The 7,340-nt window shown below is 40.8% G+C and overlaps 1 pseudogene; it reads left to right on the top strand.

The window, feature by feature from the left end:
- The window catches only part of LOC107702563 (interferon-induced protein 44-like), a 29,078-nt pseudogene that overhangs the window by 15,494 nt on the left and 6,244 nt on the right, over positions 1-7,340 (top strand).

The following is a 7,340-nucleotide window of genomic DNA, read 5'->3' as shown; positions in this document are numbered from 1 at the left end:
CGATCTCAGTCGCCGCCGTGCCTCAGCAGCAGCGGGACCGCAATCGCAAGATCACAGGTACGGACACACTCCTCAGAGCGTGCCCGGTGAGAGTGGAGCGCTTAACAGCGGAAAAAGCACAATCCGCCCCCCGCAAGCCGACTGCGCGAGCTCCGCTCCCTATTAATGCAGCTATATTATAATATGCTTGTGTAACTGATGCTTGTGCAACTGGCGAGCTCTTTGACGCCCTCCATATCAATCTCCTCGGAGAAAGACAGGCGGAGCATCGCACCCTCTCCCCGGTGGGAAGGACCTCAGCGCGGGCTTCCGAAACCCCGAGAGCGGGCGCAGGATCTGGTGATTAGGAAGCAGGTCCATACGCGAAACCCACGAGCACAGCCGCCGCTCCGCCTAACGCTAGTGAAGGCTCCCTCCTCAAAGAGAGCCCTCTGAGAGCGAAGCAAGGCAGTAACAACTGTGCTTCGCTCCCAAGCAAACCACGCACAGGCTGTGTGTATCCCCACTCGTGATATAACGTGGCTTTTTGCAGGGAGGAACACACAACCTACAACGTGGCTTGCTCTTGCCCTTGAAATGCTTTGTCTTTGCATGAGCTTAGACATATCTGGAGCTTATAGACTTTCACAATTGACAGACAACAATAAATATGACTGACACACACAGAGCGCTTTGCTGAATGACAGAAAGCTGACGCTGGCTCCGCCGCACGTGCTTTTATAGCTTCCTGGTCATGACGTCACCCACCCGTGACGTCCCGCTCAGCTATTGGACTGATTTCACATGTTATTCAGAGCATGGTCACAGAAGGCGTTCCCCTAGCGTTTTCCGATGCAGCTTGAGTTCCTGAAGAGGAACTCCCGGTGCTCCAGATGGCCAGTCCGCCACTGTTGTATATTGAGTTGCGGACAATGTTAAATCCATTTACGAGATACATATCTAAGGAAAAATGCATTGTTGGTCAGTGCCACCTAGCGTGCAGGCGTGAATTAGCAGAAGGCGAACAATCATTTCGCGTTCGGTGTGAAAGCACCATTCGTCGGCGATTCGCCTCGCTTTTTCGCATCGCGCTCAGTGTGGAAAGGCCTTAAATAGTATTTATGATAGTTAGATAACTTTAGATATATCACATTATATTATTAATGAGGTTAGAAAAGGGAAATATAACTACAGCAAAAAATGCAAATAATATTAAAACTACTTATTGGACTAATATAAGTATAAGATTACTTAAACTAAGTATAGCATTACTTTAGTTGACACCAGTGCATTTTTGTGTTCACTTATGACAATGATGACGTGAATGGATGAGCTGTAATTTGTTTAGAGGTTAGATATAAATACAATTGAAATAATTGTCTTAATTTGGCTTAACTTCGTTCAACTTTATTAACTGCTTGAAATAATCCATAAGACAAAACGCGATCTGAGGCGCTCACGCTAATAATTTATGTTGCACTCGCCTGTACTTGAAGGCCCCACCCACGATGGGGTATCCTGATGAATATTCACGCAAGTGCCACCCAGTGGAACCAAATATTTCAGGAACTGAATATATTGTAACACCGGGTCTTTTACTCCCTGCATTAACCCTATAACCAGGGGCGGCGTAAATTTCGTCTAACAGTAGGGGGGGACAATAAACATAAAATATCTCAAGAGCAATTTTTGAAGGGGACACAAATAATACAGCTAAAATTGTACTTGTAAGGATATGTATACACAGAGGAAAGCCTTACTATTAGCGTAGCAGGGAGACCGTGCCAAATTAGACAACTTCAAGCTGTTGTGGTCACACCGCGTTAGCGGTCGTGTCCATTTTAGACATCTGTCACAGTGTTGCCAAATCCATGGTTTTCCCGTGGAATTAGGCTACTTTATCACTGTTGCCGCGCGTTGTTTTTCATGTCCGCGGATTGAAGCATCCCCAATAACGTGTATTTTAGCCCCCTGAATGCAATTTTTACCGGGGGCCCCTCGAAACATGGTTAGTTTGTGCTAGTTGTGGGCTGCTTTTTTAGTAGCAATTGGGCAGGTTTTGTTGTGAAAACAAATGCCGCCAAAAGGCTGATAACATCGACTGGTGAGTAAGTAAAGGTCACCTATATTAGTCGAAATAAACCTTAGTTAAACCGAGAAACATGTTTGTACGTTCTGCTGCCCTTTAATGCAAGTTAGCTCCTCTGGCGAGTTGTTAACCTTAACAGCGAATTAACGTGAAATACTGAGGTAAACAGGTTTAAACAGTATTTTCTAGTACTTCTTTTGTTTGTTATTTTCAGATTTCTAGTCTGGATGTAGTCTGCAACGTCGGAGGAGTATTTTGGATCCTCTTCTGGTGAATGCCATAGTATCGATGATAACATCAACTGGTAAGTTAATAATGTCAGTTAGCCGAAGTTTACTAACTTAGTTGAACAAAGAGAAGCATAGTAAGTTATCTTCTCTATTCTGCCTCTTTATCGCAAGTAAGGTAATTCTCTTCAAATGCTATTTAAGTCAGAAAGTGTGTACCAATGTTGTACGTAACTTAGAGACGGTCCCTAAATTCAGTGACAGACGTAATGTTAACGTAAAACAGCGAGCTAACAACCTACTGAGGAAAACTGAGTTAAGAAACACCACTGTTAAGAACATCTTTTGTATTTTATTTTCAAATTTGTGGTCATGTCGTCTGCATCGGAGGTGTGTTTGCCGTTGTAGCGGTGCTAACAACGGGTGAGCTTCCATCAACTTAACTAACGTTAACGTTACTAAATTAGCCAAATTATCCTCTAGCTTAGCGTGACCATACGTGCCATTTTCCCAGGACGCGTCCTGACCAGGATTTCTATATTGCCTAAAATATCTAGGTTTTGGCTTTGTTTGCGTGTGCAGACCGATCGGTGTATGACATCAAAATACCATACAGACGGTTCCTTATGCTTTCAAAATGCTCTCAAGGTACATTTGCTGTTCTCCACTAACTCACAGAACAGGTTGACGTTTTAAAGAGAGGAACATGCTAGCACATGTTGAATAAACATGAGCACTGCACGTTTCAAAATAGAAACCACTCTGATAAAGCAGCGTTTGTGAGTGGAGCGCTGCTTTGTGTACAGCTGTTACCGGGGAAACCCTGATCTCTATCACTCCAACAGCGCCTCCTGCTGGCAGATAATTAATTTGCATATAGCCTAAATGCCGCACTCAGAAAACTATTATTATTATTATTATTATTGTTGTTATTATTATGTTGAAAACAGCCGAGTAGAATTCTTTCAGGTTTCTTTGATAAATAGAAAGTTCAGAAGAACAGCATTTATCTGAAATAGAAATCTACCCGCCCCCCCCAAAAAAAAGAACAACTATACTGACTCCAAGCTTTTGAATGGTATAGTGTATAATGTTACAAAAGCTTTTTATTTCAGATAAATGCTGATCTTTGGATCTTACTATTCATCAAAGAATCCTGAAAAATACTCAACTGTTTTAAATACTGAAAATAATAGCATAAAATGTTTATCAGCATATTAGAATGATTTCTGAAGGATTATGTGACACTGAAGACTGGAGTAATGATGCTGAAAATTCAGCTTTGATCACAGAAATAAATATTCATAAACATATATTCAAATAGAAAGCAGTTATTTTAAGTAATAAAATATCACAATATTTACTGCTTTTGCTGTATTTTGGATCAAATAAATGCAGGCTTGATGAGCAGAAGAGACTTTAAAAACATTAAAAATATTACTGTTCAAAAACTTTTGACTGGTAGTGTACTTGCTAATTTTTGCTTTTCAGTTTGTGTATGTTTTGCCATGATACAAAGTCCCCGGGGGACTGTGGTGATGCCCTTTTTTAAGCTAGTGCATCAGAGAGGACAAGATTTGTAATTTGTACTTTTAAAAATAAAATGTTCAACAATTAAAAATAATATTATCAGAACTAAAGCTCATGAGTTATTGGGATTTTTGGGGGGGGAGCTGGGATGGTAAAAATCATGGTTTACAGTGCAGTACCACAATTGGATTGTTTTTTACAGGTAAACATTTTTTTTTACTAAATGAAAATAAATGAAATGACTATGAAATGACTAAATGAAAATACGGTAATAATACTGTAAATAAAATACATTAAAGACATTATTGTACTGTAAATGCAATTACAGTAATAATACTGTAAACATTTTTACAGTAACTTACTGGCATCCAGCTGCCAGTAAGTTACTGTCAAATTTACAGCAACCTATTTACATTGTTGCTAACATAGGGACTCATTGAAAAATACATTGGCATCATCTGTATTAAAGAGAAAATAATCACTTTATCCGATGTTTAAGTGAATAAAATAGCCTTGACAGCTTTACTTACTGGAGTTCCACAGCTATTGGCTTTGTTCTCTCTCACGGTGTCTCACCGGACTCGTGTGTGTGTAGGTGATGTAAAAGAGGAAAGCAGGCATTTGGACCAAAGCACTGTGAGGCAAGGGAGGGGAGACTTAAAATGTTTCTAAACTTAAAACGCATTTTGCAGCTTGTAGCTTACAACACACAGAGTCAGAGGTGCAGATTGTGATTTGCCTTTTGTCTTGACTGATACAATGGGTTTACAATCTCATATATTGGCGGGGTCTCAGCCAGAAGATATCATCCAAGCCGTATTTGGACATATGAAGGAAAACTCCAAAGTAATAAACCACATTCATTTAAATATTAAACATGCAATCAGTCAATCAGTATGTCTTCAAAAAGGATTTATATTTGTGCAATACATATGATATTTTCACATATTTTCTGTCTCTATTTTAAATCTTGGTTCAACCCAGAGGAGCCACTTAGTCACACAAGTGAAGATTACATCAGTGACCCTTCACTGTCTGATCAGGCTTTCTGCCTGGTTTACACTGTGGACGCAACTTCAATCCATATCACAGATGACCAACTTATTGACAAATTGAGGATAATCCGCCAAAGCATCAGTGATATAAGTGAGACTGGTCTATGAATTATGGTTATTGTTTTTTATATTTGGAGATTAAGGAGTGTTGCTGTTGCTGTTGCTATAACCTACACCAGTACAGTGGTGGGATGTAACAGTAACACTAATTTTCTAAAGTGTATGCATTAATTTATTGTGCTAATTGCATAAATGTGCTTCTTCAAAATAACAGTTATTCCCCCAAAAACAACTCTGGCAAACTGTTCCTTAAATATCCATCAGATAAGACACAAAACTGTGTTTAGCATCCTAACCTATCTAAGCATTCATATATAAGGTCCTTCAGTATTATCAGCAGTTTTCGCATTGCTCAATAGCTAATTAAATGGCGAATTCGGCAGGCAAAACACCATCATCACTAGGAATCGGGAATTTAGAGAAGTGGAATTCGTTTCCCCAATGGTCTCACCTCTGATGCATTCAAGTTCGTTAACTTGAACACTTGAATTCACCGTACTGATCATAAGCTGCCTGATTCGGAAGTGACTGAGTTAGCATTACTTCACGCATCACTACATTATTGACATGGACTCCACGAGTTATGTGACTGACTCAAGAACAAGTTCAGATGGGAACTTCATCCCCAAGAAGGATATCAAGAGATCAAGCATCCACTTCACAGCTGCTATGTTTCACTCTCTCGAACATCTTCACAAGCTAAGTTCCATTTAATGCTCTCAGGTTATCTGCAACATGCGTCTTGCTAAGGCTATCCATGTTGCTTAGGCTCATTTAGTTGTTTTCAGTTAAGTGCTAGTTTATGCGAATGTGCGGTACTTATCTGTTGTCATTGGCAACACGCTTTAGCTGCAATATGCTGCGCTTAACGGGGTCTAATGTCATTTCATGCATTCTGAGTTATTTACACTGTTAAGAGTTGGATATTTATGCACGCGCACGCACTCAGTGACCCAAGCGAGAGCAAGAGCGCGCCACTTAACGCGTTTCTTTCATGGTTACGGAAGTCATCGGCAGCACTACAGTTACTTGCTCGAGAAGACTAGGTTGTTCGAGAGGAACTACACTAGCCTGCCTCCAGCTGGAGAGAGTGGCCGCTTGCAGTCGGGGCGGAATTAAAAGCGGAGACGTCAAATCGGACACTTCTTCTCCTGGTAATGACGTTCTCGCAGTGTTTGCATACTCTATCACAGATTAAGTGAATTATATGCAATATTTGTTAAATACACAGATGTTTCAGAAACGTTTTAATAAAGCAACAGAAACACTTTTATATACTGCTTAATACAGCGCCATCTGTTCATGAATAAGTTCAACATTAACATATGCTATTTAAATAACGTTACCAATAAAGTGGGGGTATATGCTTTTACTCAATATAACTGCGCCTACACTAAAAATGCTTTTACTGTTATAAAAACACAAGAGTTGTGAGCATTATTGGAATTGAATTGTTAGAATAAGCACGCAACACACATCGTGCTTATCACAGAATCTAACCAACGAGAATAAAGTGTGTCATATCAAGGCTTTCGCAGAGACTAGGCGGCTGGTCTCGTTTTGCTCTCGCGGTACTTTGATGGCACATGTGATCGTAAGGCAGCTGCAGCGCCGAACAAAGTCGGACAAATTTTCTAGTGATGTTACGTTCTGTGCCGAGGCTTCGGAGCGTGTTTCGAGAAATCCCGGCAGGTTTCAGTGAAGCACGTATCGAGGCTTGTATCGCATCTCAGGGTAAGTCAACTCAGAGTTCAAGTTTTAACTCAGAGTTTGTTGAACCTCCTTTCTGGAATACACCCATGGTCTCGTTTTGCTCTCGCGGTACTTTGATGGCACATGTGATCGTAAGGCGGCTGCAGCGCCGATCAAATTCGGACAATTTTTCTAACCAGAATGCATTGCTTTTGACAGGCGGCAGCTGATCTTTGCGGTGCCACATGAAGTCGAACAAGCCTAATGTCTCTGAAGATGTGTGTTTTTGGATGCGAGGAAAAGATAACCTTATTCAGTGTATGTGAACAGTGGATCCAATTTGTTTTTCCAGGGCAGCAACGGAGTTTCTCAAGCGCGTTTGTTTGTTCCTGTCATTTTGGTGATGAATGTTTTATAACAAGGTGCATTCTGACACTGGATTTGCACATCGTTTGATACTGAAAGACGGAGCAGTCCCAGCGATAAAAGATCCCGGTCATGACTAGGAACTGCTGTAAAACTGCATCAATGTCTATGTTCGTTGCCAATCACCCCGTAAGTCCTCGTGACTCTTCAGCTCCACCCACATCAAGATTAACATGAGATTGGCCGAAACTGTGTGTGTTATGTCCCCTTTAACCTAGACAAGTCGACTTTATTTTTATAGCACTACAGCACAGATTTAATCAGCAGGAAATAACGACCATG

This window comes from Sinocyclocheilus anshuiensis, unplaced genomic scaffold (genome assembly GCF_001515605.1).
Source record: "Sinocyclocheilus anshuiensis isolate Anshui unplaced genomic scaffold, SAMN03320099.WGS_v1.1 scaffold210, whole genome shotgun sequence".
NCBI lineage: Eukaryota > Metazoa > Chordata > Actinopteri > Cypriniformes > Cyprinidae > Sinocyclocheilus > Sinocyclocheilus anshuiensis.
The sequence above is the reverse complement of the archived record's forward strand: the minus strand, read 5'-3'. Positions and strand labels throughout refer to the sequence as shown.